The sequence below is a fragment of the Mustelus asterias genome, unplaced genomic scaffold, assembly GCF_964213995.1.
Source record: "Mustelus asterias unplaced genomic scaffold, sMusAst1.hap1.1 HAP1_SCAFFOLD_4407, whole genome shotgun sequence".
Taxonomy (NCBI): domain Eukaryota; kingdom Metazoa; phylum Chordata; class Chondrichthyes; order Carcharhiniformes; family Triakidae; genus Mustelus; species Mustelus asterias.
Window position 1 is genome coordinate 7,106 of NW_027594352.1, and position 11,579 is coordinate 18,684.

The window sequence follows — 11,579 nt, forward strand, 5'->3', positions numbered from 1 at the left end:
CCCGTGTCTGCGTGGGTTTCCTCCGGGTGCCCCAGTTTCCTCCCACAGTCCAAAGATATGCGGGTTAGGTGCATTGGCCGTGCTAAATTGTCCCTTAGTGTCAGAGGAATTAGCAGGGTAAATATGTAGGGTTACGGGAATAGGGCCTGGGTGGGATTGTTGTCGGGGCAGGCTCGATGGGCTGAATGGCCTCTTTCTGCACTGTAGGGATTCTATGATTCTTCTGTGATTCTTGGGGTGCACGAACTCCCAGCGAAGAAAAAAAAAGTGATGATCTGGATTTGTTGATCGCTTTGGCTGTTTGTGGGATCTTGATTTCCGCAACTTGGGCTGCTGCCTTTCTGCCACAGCGTGCGCACTCCGAAGAGGATCAAAAAAAATACTTAATCGGCTGTAAGGTGCCGATGGAACGTCTGGAGACCTTGCCAATCTCTGGAGAAACTCGAATCGCCCCCCTCACCCGATTCAAAGTAGGCCCAAGCCATACTCCCGGTTACCATGGCAGCAGTCCCGGCCTCTGGAGCCAACCAGGCAAATTAAAGGTTCAGGTTGCAACTCGTCACCGTCCGTTTATTTAAACAGTCCCCTTGTCCGGAGCAGGGAGGCCTCAGCTCTCGGCCCTGGCCTGACGGACGGACATTTTGGCTCTGATTAACCCCTGACATTATTAAAACGCAGGCTCTGAAACCCCCCGAGGCCGTGCTCGCATCAGTTTGCCGATTTGGCACATTACTGACGGGCAACTTGGGAGTCTGTGGCTCGTTCCAGTATCCCGCACACAGGAGAGGCAGCCCATTGGGTCGGTGCCGACCCCCTTTCAGTGAGCGAGAGAGAGTTATCCAACTAATCCCACACTCTCTCCCCCTCCCCTCGCTCCTTCTGCCCCTTAACACTGTAAATATTTCCCCTTCAATGACTGACTCAGTTTCCCCCCCTCAGCTTTCTCAAGGGTGAATCCGTGCCCACTGCTCTTTTCGAGACCACCTCCCAGATCACAACAACTCGCTGTGTCAACAAATAAATCACCCCCACGCCCGGTGAGTTTACTGAATCTCTTCAATCTGTCCTCCCCCCTCCCCACCGCCCCGCTCCCCACCCCCGGTTCCCGACCCTCCTGCCGCTGGGGAAACACTTTCTCCTCGTTCACTCGATCGAAGCCCCCTCGTGATAGTGACGGCCTCGATTAAATCTCCCCCCCCCTTAACCTTCTCTGCTCCAGAGGAGAAAATCCCAGCTCCTCCCAGTCTCTCTCAACACAAACTGAAGCTCTCCCCTCCCCATCCATAATGCCAACATTTTAAAATAAGTAACTGTGAGTTATATATTAATATCCATGTTATATATTAGAATATAAATAGATAATGATTGGCAAAATGGACTTCATAATTGCTTCAGTTTCAGACCCACACAGAAAGATCCCAGTATCAGCACAAGGGCGCTGGAGGGTGAGGGGGGTAAGGAACGTGGCCTCCCTTCATAATCAGTCTGAATTCCCCCTCCAATCCAACCGTACTGGGAAAAGGGGGGTCATTCGAGCTCAGGATAAAGCTCCCTCTACACTGTCCCCATCAAACACTCCCAGGACAGGTACAGCAAGGGGTTAGATACAGAGTAAAGCTCCCTCTACACTGTCCCCATCAAACACTCCCAGGACAGGTACAGCACGGGGTTAGATACAGAGTAAAGCTCCCTCTACACTGTCCCCATCAAACACTCCCAGGACAGGTACAGCACGGGGTTAGATACAGAGTAAAGCTCCCTCCACACTGTCCCCATCAAACACTCCCAGGACAGGTACAGCACGGGGTTAGATACAGAGTAAAGATCCCTCTACACTGTCCCAATCAAACACTCCCAGGACAGGTACAGCACGGGGTTAGATACAGAGTAAAGCTCCCTCTACACTGTCCCCATCAAACACCCCAGGACAGGTACAGCACGGGGTTAGATACAGAGTAAAGATCCCTCTACACTGTCCCCATCAAACACTCCCAGGACAGATACAGCACGGGGTTAGATACAGAGTAAAGCTCCCTCCACACTGTCCCTCATCAAACACTCGCAGGACAGGTACAGCACGGGGTTAGATACTGAGTAAAGCTCCCTCTACACTGTCCCCATCAAACACTCCCAGGACAGGTACAGCACGGGGTTAGATACAGAGTAAAGCTCCCTCTACACTGTCCCCATCAAACACTCCCAGGACAGGTACAGCACGGGGTTAGATACAGAGTAAAGCTCCCTCTACACTGTCCCCCATCAAACACTCCCAGGACAGGTACAGAGATACAGAGCTCCCCCCTCCCACCCACCCCATCCCTCACCCCCATTCCTCCTTCCCCCCCCCCCCCCCCCCCGACCCCCTCTCTCTCCTCTGTTGATAAGATTGCATAGTTATTTTAAAAATAAATCTGAGGCTAAAGTGCATTTACAGGGTGGGGTCGGCGCCTGGCGTTTAAACTGTCAATTAGAATTGTGCCTTCACGAATTAATTAATTATGCAGGAAATCAGTTGATCTCTGGCCGTTCTGACCCTCACATCACACTCTCGTATATGACAATCTTCTCCTCCAGCGAGGGCCCCATTGAGGAGGGACTGGCAGAGTCCGCAGTCACCCCTCTGTACTGCAGGTGGTGGGATGACCAGATCGGAGTGGTGAGATGGTGCCAGCGCTGTGGAGAGACACAGAGGGGGAGAGCGAGACAGAGAGAGAGAGGGAGGGAGGGAGGGGTGGAGAGAGAGGCGGGGTGGAGGGAGAGGGGAGTAGAGGGAGAGAGAGAGAGGGGTAGAGAGAGAGAGAGAGAGAGGGGTGTGGAGAGAGAGGGGGGGAGAGAGAGAGGGGGGAATGAGAGAGAGGGGGAGAGAGGGAGGGTGAGTGAGAGGGAGGGAGTGGGAGATACAGAATGAGGAGATGTGGAGGGAGGGACAAGTGGAGAGAGGGGGACAGAGTGAGAGAGAGGGACAGAGTGAGAGAGAGGGGGACAGAGTGAGAGAGGGACAGAGTGAGAGAGAGGGGGACAGAGAGAGAGAGAGGGACAGAGTGAGAGAGAGGGGGGCAGAGTGAGAGAGAGAGGGACAGAGTGAGAGAGAGGGGGGCAGAGTGAGAGAGAGAGGGACAGAGTGAGAGAGAGGGGGACAGAGTGAGAGAGGGACAGAGTGAGAGAGAGGGGGACAGAGAGAGAGAGAGGGACAGAGTGAGAGAGAGGGGGACAGAGTGAGAGAGAGGGGGACAGAGTGAGAGAGGGACAGAGTGAGAGAGGGACAGAGTGAGAGAGGGACAGAGTGAGAGAGAGGGGGACAGAGTGAGTGAGAGAGGGACAGAGTGAGTGAGAGAGGGACAGAGTGAGAGAGAGGGGGACAGAGTGAGAGAGAGGGGGACAGAGTGAGAGAGGGACAGAGTGAGAGAGAGGGGGACAGAGAGAGAGAGAGGGGGACAGAGTGAGAGAGAGGGGGACAGAGTGAGTGAGAGAGGGACAGAGTGAGAGAGAGGGGGACAGAGTGAGAGAGAGGGGGACAGAGTGAGAGAGAGGGGGACAGAGTGAGAGAGAGGGGGACAGAGTGAGAGAGAGGGGGACAGAGAGAGAGAGAGGGACAGAGTGAGAGAGAGGGGGGACAGAGTGAGAGAGAGGGGGACAGAGTGAGAGGGGGACAGAGTGAGAGAGGGACAGAGTGAGAGAGGGACAGAGTGAGTGAGAGAGGGACAGAGTGAGAGAGAGGGGGACAGAGTGAGAGAGAGAGGGACAGAGTGAGAGAGAGGGGGACAGAGTGAGAGAGAGGGGGACAGAGTGAGAGAGAGGGGGACAGAGTGAGAGAGAGGGGGACAGAGAGAGAGAGAGGGGGACAGAGAGAGAGAGAGGGGGGCAGAGTGAGTGAGAGAGGGGGGCAGAGTGAGAGAGAGGGGGGCAGAGAGAGAGAGAGGGGGGCAGAGAGAGAGAGAGAGGGGGACAGAGAGAGAGAGAGGGGGGCAGAGTGAGTGAGAGAGGGGGGCAGAGTGAGAGAGAGAGGGACAGAGTGAGAGAGAGAGGGACAGAGTGAGAGAGAGGGGGACAGTGAGAGAGGGGGGACAGTGAGAGAGGGGGACAGTGAGAGAGAGGGACAGAGTGAGAGAGAGAGGGACAGAGTAAGAGAGAGAGGGACAGAGTGAGAGAGAGGGGGACAGAGTGAGAGAGAGGGGGACAGAGTGAGAGAGAGGGGGGCAGAGTGAGAGGGAGGGGGGCAGAGTGAGAGGGGGGGCAGAGTGAGAGAGAGGGGGGCAGAGTGAGAGAGAGGGGGGCAGAGTGAGAGAGAGGGGGCAGAGTGAGAGAGAGGGGGACAGAGAGACAGAGAGGGGGACAGAGAGAGAGAGGGGGGCAGAGAGAGAGAGAGGGGGGGCAGAGAGAGAGAGAGGGGGGCAGAGTGAGAGAGAGGGGGGCAGAGTGAGAGAGAGGGGGGCAGAGTGAGAGAGAGGGGGACAGAGAGAGAGAGAGGGGGGCAGAGAGAGAGGGGGGCAGAGAGAGAGAGAGGGGGGCAGAGTGAGAGAGAGGGGGGCAGAGTGAGAGAGAGGGGGGCAGAGTGAGAGAGAGGGGGACAGAGAGAGAGAGAGGGGGACAGAGAGAGAGAGGGGGCAGAGAGAGAGAGAGGGGGGCAGAGAGAGAGAGAGGGGGGCAGAGTGAGAGAGAGGGGGGCAGAGTGAGAGAGAGGGGGGCAGAGTGAGAGAGAGGGGGGCAGAGTGAGAGAGAGGGGGACAGAGAGAGAGAGAGGGGGGCAGAGAGAGAGAGAGGGGGCAGAGAGAGAGAGAGGGGGGCAGAGTGAGAGAGAGGGGGGCAGAGTGAGAGAGAGGGGGCAGAGTGAGAGAGAGGGGGGCAGAGTGAGAGAGAGGGGGGCAGAGTGAGAGAGAGGGGGGCAGAGTGAGAGAGAGGGGGCAGAGTGAGAGAGAGGGGGGCAGAGTGAGAGAGAGGGGGGCAGAGTGAGAGAGAGGGGGGCAGAGTGAGAGAGAGGGGGGCAGAGTGAGAGAGAGGGGGGCAGAGTGAGAGAGAGGGGGGCAGAGTGAGAGAGAGGGGGGCAGAGTGAGAGAGAGGGGGGCAGAGTGAGAGAGAGGGGGGCAGAGTGAGAGAGAGGGGGCAGAGTGAGAGAGAGGGGGGCAGAGTGAGAGAGAGGGGGGCAGAGTGAGAGAGAGGGGGGCAGAGTGAGAGAGAGGGGGGCAGAGTGAGAGAGAGGGGGCAGAGTGAGAGAGAGGGGGCAGAGTGAGAGAGAGGGGGGCAGAGTGAGAGAGAGAGGGGGACAGAGTGACAGAGGGAGTGAGAGAGGGACAGAGTGAGAGAGAGAGACAGAGTGAGAGAGAGACAGAGAGAGAGGGACAGAGGGACAGATGGAGGGAGAGAGGGACAGAGAGAGAGGGACAGAGAGAGAGGGACAGAGAGAGAGGGGCAGAGAGAGAGGGGCAGAGAGAGAGGGACAGAGAGAGAGGGACAGAGAGAGAGGGACAGAGAGAGAGGGACAGAGAGAGAGGGACAGAGAGAGAGGGACAGAGAGAGAGGGACAGAGAGAGAGGGACAGAGAGAGAGGGACAGAGAGAGAGGGACAGAGAGAGAGGGACAGTGAGAGAGGGACAGAGTGAGAGAGCGCGGGGAATGCGAGAGCAGGAGAGAGAGAGAGAGATGTGGAGAGAAGGACAGATAGTGTAATGGGAGAGAGGGAGTGGGTACATGGAGAACGAGATGGGGTGGGAGAGTGAAAACAGGGAGAGATAAGAGAAGGGAGAGCGAGGGAGAGAAAGACAAAAGGTGAGAGGGAGGGAGAGAAAGTGAAAAAAGTATTGTCAGAACACAGAATCATAGAATCCCGACAGTGCGGAAAGAGGCCATTCAGCCCATCGAGTCTGCACCGACCACAATCTCACCCAGGCCCTATCCCCATAACGCTATGCATTTACCCGAGCTAGTCCCTTGACACTAAGGGACAATTTAGCACGGCCAATCCACCTAACCCGCACATCTTTGGACTGTGGGAGGAAACCGGAGCACCCGGAGGAAACCCACGCAGACACGGGAAGAATGTGCAAACTCCACACAGACAGTGACCCAAGCCGGGAATCGATCCCGAGTCCCTGGCACTGTGAGGCAGCAGCGCTAACCACTGTGCCATCGTGCCGTATGTTATTTGAACTTCAGTAAAAGCCCGAGGGTTCAGTTAGCCTCCAGTCCTCTAGGGGGCGAGGGGGAAAGGAGTCCAGCTTGTTCATTTGGGATTTGAGTGCCCAGGTGCCTTGGCTAGTAGACCTCCAATGGCATTGCTCCGAGAGAGTACAGGGATTGACTCCATCTCCGGAGAGGGGAGGCACATCGAAGGGTGATTGGCAAAAAAGAGATAGTCGCCGGAATTCTCGGAGCTGGCAAGGGGCAGATAATGGAAAGGTCCGTTGCCCTCGGGCAGGTTGAGCGAGGCCTTAAACTCCCGCCCGTTTTCTTGTCAAAGCTTTCCATCCTGCACGCATCAGAGCAAATCGCAAGAACACAACCGTCCAGCGAACAACAATGTATACTGGGTGAGAGGAGAATGCTGGTTGGTTGGCTTGTGGTAGAGGTGTTGCCAGAGTGAGTGCACCAGTTGATGGTGAGTAACAGTTAACTGCCCAGCATTGTACTAAGGAAGCACTGCATTGTCGAAGGGTCAGTGCTGAGGGAGCACCGCAGTGCCAAGGGGTCAGTATGTGGGAGCGCCATGCTGTCAGAAGGTCGGTGCTGAGGGAGCGCCGCACTGTGGGAGGGTCAGTGCTGAGGGAGCGCCGCACTGTCGGAGGGTCAGTGCTGAGGGATCGCCGCATTGTCGGAGGGTCGGTGCCCAGGGAGCGCCGCACTGTCGGAGGGTCAGTGCTGAGGGAGCGCCGCACTGTGGGAGGGTCAGTGCTGAAGGAGCGCCGCACTGTCGGAGGGTCAGTGCTGAGAGAGCGCCGCACTGTGGGAGGGTCAGTGCTGAGGGAGCGCTGCACTGTGGGAGGGTCAGTGCTGAGAGAGCACCGCACTGTGGGAGGGTCAGTGCTGAGGGAGCGCCGCACTGTGGGAGGGTCAGTGCTGAGAGAGCACCGCACTGTGGGAGGGTCAGTGCTGAGGGAGCGCCGCACTGTGGGAGGGTTAGTGCTGAGAGAGCGCCGCACTGTGGGAGGGTCAGTGCTGAGAGAGCACCGCACTGTGGGAGGGTCAGTGCTGAGAGAGCACCGCACTGTGGGAGGGTCAGTGCTGAGGGAGTGCCGCACTGTCGGAGGGTTAGTGCTGAGAGAGCGCCGCACTGTGGGAGGGTCAGTGCTGAGAGAGCACCGCACTGTCGGAGAGTCAGTGCTGAGGGAGCGCCGCACTGTGGGAGGGTCAGTGCTGAGGGAGCGCCGCACTGTCGGAGAGTCAGTGCTGAGGGAGCGCCGCACTGTGGGAGGGTCAGTGCTGAGAGAGCACCGCACTGTCGGAGAGTCAGTGCTGAGGGAGCGCCGCACTGTGGGAGGGTCAGTGCTGAGGGAGCGCCGCACTGTGGGAGGGTCAGTGCTGAGGGAGCGCCGCACTGTGGGAGGGTCAGTGCTGAGGGAGCGCCGCACTGTGGGAGGGTCAGTGCTGAGGGAGCGCCGCACTGTGGGAGGGTCAGTGCTGAGGGAGCGCCGCACTGTGGGAGGGTCAGTGCTGAGGGAGCGCCGCACTGTCGGAGAGTCAGTGCTGAGGGAGCGCCGCACTGTGGGAGGGTCAGTGCTGAGGGAGCACCGCACTGTGGGAGAGTCAGTGCTGAGGGAGCGCCGCACTGTCGGTGGTTCAGTGCTGAGGGAGCGCCCGCACTGTGGGAGGGTCAATGCAGTTTCTGGGATATGGCCACATACCCGTGGGATCTTGCTGGGCGCCACACAGGAATGGCGATGGGTAGCTCAGGGTGGTGTCGGGTGCCCCCCACCCCTCCTCCCTCAGCCCCATGCCCATCCCACACAGCATTTACTGACCTCTGCCAGTGTTCCTCTCCCTCGCGAGAGCTTGTACAGGATGGTGGTGGGGATACACAGCATGGAGGCCAGTGCCAGGCACCACCCCAAAGCTTCACCCCACCACGGGTACGTGTAGACCTTGTTGTACGTCAGGGGCTTGTAGTTGATGAGATGGAAGAGGAAAATCCCCTGGCGATTGTGGAAGAGAGGGAGAGAGAGAGAGAGAGAGAGAGGCAGAGTTAGTTTGTGTTGGGCCAGAGGGAGGCCGATTTTGATTGGCCAGCCGAATACATCCGCCATGATTTTCAGTCGAGCCCTTGCCTGAACTAGGCCCAACGTTAGACCAGGAGGCCCGAGACTGAGGCGGGGGGGGGGGGGGGGTGGACCACTCGGCCCCTCGCAGTGTGTTAGTTTCCTGGGCCAGCAGAGACAATTCCTCAGGGTCTACCTTTCAGAACCTTGTACATTGCAATGCGACCGCCTCTCCTGGAGAATGTCGGCTCGATATACTAAGCCTCACATTGTAGGAACACCCACCCCCTCCCTCCCTCCTCGCCACCCCGGCTCCTCCCTCCCTATCCCAGAGGGACCGCCATCCGGTGAGCCCTCGTGGTACCGCCCCGCCGATCCACGTGGGTACCCTGCACTCTTTGAAAAGGGCGGAAAGTGAGAGGGCAGCAAGAATGCCGATCCACCAAGCGGCACAGGAGTGGTTAGTGATGCTGCCTCACAGCGCCAGGGACCCGGGTTCGATTCCCGGCTCGGGTCACTGTCAGTGTGGAGTTTGCACATTCTCCCCGTGTCTGTGTGGGTTTCCTCCGGGTGCTCCAGTTTCCTCCCACACTCCAAAGATGTGCGGGTTAGGTGGATTGGCCGTGCTAAATTGACCCTTAGTGTCAGGGGAACTAGCTAGGGTAGATGTGTGGGGTTATGGGAATAGGGGCTGGGTGGGATTGTGGTCAGTGCAGACTAGATGGGCCAAATGGCCTCCTGCTGCGCTGTAGGGATTCTCTGAAGACCCCCTTACCCACTCTTTCCCCCCCCACCCGTGTGACCACAGCGAGGCTTCTCCGCCCTCCCCTCTCCTCCCATACCCTCGCCACAGCGACCTCACACGCCCCTCGGCCTTCCTCACGCCTCTCCCCACCTGCAGGCTGACTCTCCGGGGAGCGCACTGCTGAGGGAGTGCCGCACTGTGGGAGGGTCCAAATGCCCCCGCCCACCTCCGACAACTGCGAACATCGACATCTGCCAACCCCATGTCTTCTAGAGGAGGCCCCCCCTCACTGCCACCCCCCAACCCTCCAAACATTCCGAATCCATCCGGACTACGATGCCTCCAACAGTCGATAGGCCTGTGCCAAAATGGCCGCTCGGGGCCCGCGGGTGTGAGTTGTTGTTTTTGACTTTGGTTTGGTGACTCACACACCATTCACCCTCACCCCCCCCCACCTCACCTCGCCCTCTCCCCACCCTGCCCTCTCCCCACCCCGCCCTCTCCCCACCTCGCCCTCTCCCCACCCCACCCTCTCCCCACCTCGCCCTCTCCCCACCCCGCCCTCTCCCCACCTCGCCCTCTCCCCACCCCACCCTCTCCCCACCTCGCCCTCTCCCCACCTCGCCCTCTCCCCACCTCGCCCTCTCCCCACCTCGCCCTCTCCCCACCCCGCCCTCTCCCCACCCCGCCCTCTCTCTCTATCCCCTCTCCTCTCCCCACCAACACGCTCCCCTCCCCAACTCTTTCCCCCTGCAGCTCCGCGAACACCCTCTCTACCTTCCGACCCAACCGCTGCTTCCCCCCCACCCCCCCACCACCACCCCCCCCCCCCCCCCACCCCCCACCATCTCCGAGGGTCTTACCAGACAGACGAGTGGGGTCACAAAACTCCAACACCACTTCATCAAAGGGAGGGGCTGGTATCCCACCATGCACGCGACGTCAAGCATGAAACGGTCTGCTCCTGTAACGAGAGGACGGGGAGAGGGGGGAGGGCGGTAGGGGAGCGGAAAAGGTTAAAAGGAAAGAGACCTCGAAGCAGAATGCCTGGAACGGGAGCTGGAGTGAGGCCACTCAGCCCCTCCAACCTGCTCCCCCCCTCATTCTATCAGATCCGATTGCCTCCTCAACTCCACTTTCTGTCCCTCTCCCCTCATAACCCTCGACAACCATCACACACCTGACTTGTGCCTTGTAGATGGTGGACAGGCTTTGGCGGGGGAGTCAGGAGGTGAGTTACTCTCCGCAGGATTCCCAGCCTCTGACCTGCTCTGGGAGCCACAGTATTTATATGGCTGGGTCCAGTTTTTTTTATTCATTGGTGGGTCATGGGCATCGCTGGCTGGGCCAGCATTTATTGCCCATCCCTAGTTGCCCTTGAGAAGGTGGTGGTGAGCTGCCTTCTTGAATCGCTACAGTCCATGTTCTGTGGGTTGACCCACAATGCCGTTAGGGAGGGAATTCCAGGATTTTGATCCAGCAACTGTGAAGGAACGGCGATATATTTCCAAGTCAGGATGGTGAGTGGCTTGGAGGGAAACTTGCAGGTGGTGGGGTCCCCATGTATCTGCTGCCCTTGTCCTGCTAGATGGAAGTGGTCATGGGTTTGGAAGGTGCTGTCTAAGGATCTCTGGTGAATTGCTACAGTGCATCTTGTAGACGGTACACACTGCTGCCGCTGAGCGTCGGTGGTGGAGGGAGTGACTGTTTGCAGATGTGGTTCAGTTTCTGCTCAATGGTGACCCCCAGGATGTTGATAGTGGGGGGGGATTCAGCGATGGGAATGCCAGTGAATGTCAAGGGGAGATGGTTGGATCCTCTCTTGTTGGAGATGGTCATTGCCTGGCGCTTGTGTGGTGTGAATGTTGGGTGGCACAGTGGTTAGCGCTGCTGCCTCACAGCGCCAAGGACCCGGGTTCGATTCCCGGGTCACTGTCTGCACAGAGTCTGCACGTTCTCCCCGTGTCTGCGTGGGTTTCCCCCGGGTGCTCCGGTTTCCTCCCACAGTCTGAAAAATGTGCGGGTTAGGTGGACTGGCCCGAACAGGCGCCGGAGTGTGGCGACTGGGAGAATTTCACAGTAACTTCATTGCAGTGTTAATGGAAGCCTTACTTGTGACTAATAAATAAACTTTAAACTTTACTCGCCACTTGTCAGCCCGAGCCTGGATATTGTCCGGGTCTCGCTGCATTTGGACACGGGCTGCTTCAGTGTCTGAGGAGTGGCGAATGGTGCTGAACACTGTGCAGTCAGCAGCGAACATCCCCACTCCTGACCTTCTGATGGAGGGAAGGTCATTGATGAAGCAGCTGAAGATGGCTGGGGCCTCGGACACAAACCCTGGGGAACCCCTGCGGACTGACTGAAAGAAAAACGCAGAAAGGGGTACTCACCATAAACCCACGCCACCACTACACACTCCCAGAAAGCTTGCCACAGTAAAGTCATCCCACTTGCTGAGTAATAGTCGAAGATCTGGAAGATGTACATCCCACTCTGTGTGCGTGACGGGAAGGTCGTTGAGAGGTCAATCCTTAAGGTCAGCCTTCGTCCCCCACCGCGCGCGCACCCTCCCTCCCCCACCCCAAACGTTCCCCTCCCCCCACCAACTGTGTCTTGACCCGCTGTGCGGCCCACAGAAAGGTCAG

At 58.3% G+C, this 11,579-nt stretch overlaps 1 long non-coding RNA gene across 1 annotated transcript; it reads right to left on the bottom strand.

The window, feature by feature from the left end:
- Window positions 1–2,346: 2,346 nt before the first annotated feature.
- On the bottom strand, window positions 2,347–11,451 carry LOC144491086 (uncharacterized). Its single transcript, XR_013497395.1, has 4 exons — window positions 11,325–11,451; window positions 9,795–9,895; window positions 7,953–8,123; window positions 2,347–2,673 (listed from the first exon to the last, which is right to left on the bottom strand). It is a non-coding gene; the product is annotated as an uncharacterized LOC144491086 (long non-coding RNA).
- Window positions 11,452–11,579: the final 128 nt, after the last annotated feature.